The sequence below is a fragment of the Ursus maritimus genome, unplaced genomic scaffold, assembly GCF_017311325.1.
Source record: "Ursus maritimus isolate PB19 unplaced genomic scaffold, ASM1731132v1 scaffold_3, whole genome shotgun sequence".
NCBI classification, from domain to species: domain Eukaryota; kingdom Metazoa; phylum Chordata; class Mammalia; order Carnivora; family Ursidae; genus Ursus; species Ursus maritimus.
In genome coordinates this window covers 39411131-39412700 of record NW_024425563.1, presented here as the reverse complement: position 1 = coordinate 39412700, position 1570 = coordinate 39411131, and the positions used below count along the sequence as shown (strand labels likewise).

The following is a 1570-nucleotide window of genomic DNA, read 5'->3' as shown; positions in this document are numbered from 1 at the left end:
TTCAATAAACCTAAGAATAAAATCAATGAACAGAAGGACTACTGTACCAAAGAGACTGAAATTTAAAAAAACCCCACAAAACAGAAATTCTGGAACTGAAGGAGTCAATAGATAAGATGAAGAATGCATTAGAAAGCTCTGGGAATAGGACAGATCAGAAGAAAAAAGAGAATAAACAACCTGGAGGATAGGAATTTCAAAGTTATTCAGGTGGAAAAGGAGAGAGAATTAAATTTTTAAAAAGTGAAGAATTGCTTCTCGGCCTTTTGGCTAAGATCAAGTGTAGTATCTGTTCTTATCAGTTTAATAAAAAGTGAAGAAACCCTATGAGAACCATCAGACTCAATTAAGAGAGTCAATCTAAGAATAAAGGGTGACCATTGTTAATAATACTGTATTGCATGTTTGAAAGATGCTAAGAGAGTAAATCTGCAAAGTCCTCATCACAAGAAAAAAACACTTTTGTAACTATGTATGGGGAAGGATGTTAACTAGACTTTTTATGGTGATCATTTCACAATATGTACAAATATCAAATCATTATGTTGTATACCCGAAACTAATAGAATGTTATATGTCAATTATACTTTGATAAAAAATTTAAAAATAAAAAATAAATAAAATGAGGAATGATATTAGATGAACTCAATTCATAGCTGAGTTTTCTTATAAAAACACCCCATTTAGCTAACTATTTAATTGCCTGAGATGACATGTAAGAGAAAACAAATATATAGTTATATATTTAATATTACCACAGCATGTCAAAACCTTGCAGTCCTATCCTAATCCCTATCATTAATGGGAGATAGATTCAAATTAATTTAGTGATGACAGTTTAGCAGTCTGGATGACTATCTTTCTAGTAATGGGGAACTGGAGGAGCAACTGTAGGCATTTACTGATTTTACTTCGTTTCCAGGAAAGCAGAAGCAGAGGTTCTTTGTAAGCTCCACTTTCTGTATTGGCCATGGAGAGAGAAGTGTGAGTGAGTGAAAATATAGTGTTCCACACCTCTCAATTCAATGGTCATGCACAGATAGGACACGTTTGGATGTGACACTGAAGACTACACACATAATGGACATAATAATGGCCCTATCTTACAGGGTTCCCTGAGGAATATATAAGATAATGTGAGGAAAATACTTATTGGAGGCATAAGTATTCAACAGATGCTAGCTAATAGGATTATTAATCATAATCATTAATGCACCTCTAACATAATACCAAGTTATCACAGTATTTGTTAACAACAGTCTTAGGAAAGTTACCACAATATTTCTGAGTTTTCTTTCCCATCTATAAAATGAGACTAATGACTTCTACAAGAATTGCTGAGGGGATAATATTTTAAAAATTATGAAATTCTTATTTATTTACTTAATTGAGATACAACTGACATATAACCCTATGTTGGTTTCAGGTGTAAAATATAATGACTTAACATTTGCATATATAGTGAAATTATCACCACAATAATTCTAGTTAACATCCATCAAACAGAGTTACAAGTTTTTTTTCTTGTAATAACTTTGAAGATTTACTCTTCTAGCAACTTTCAAATATA

The 1570-nt window shown here is 31.7% G+C and overlaps 1 non-coding gene across 1 annotated transcript; it reads left to right on the top strand.

Moving 5' to 3' along the window:
• The first annotated feature begins 250 nt into the window (after positions 1 to 250).
• LOC121105961 lies at positions 251 to 433 on the top strand. Its single transcript, XR_005838698.1, has one exon. It is a non-coding gene; the product is annotated as a U2 spliceosomal RNA (small nuclear RNA).
• Positions 434 to 1570: the final 1137 nt, after the last annotated feature.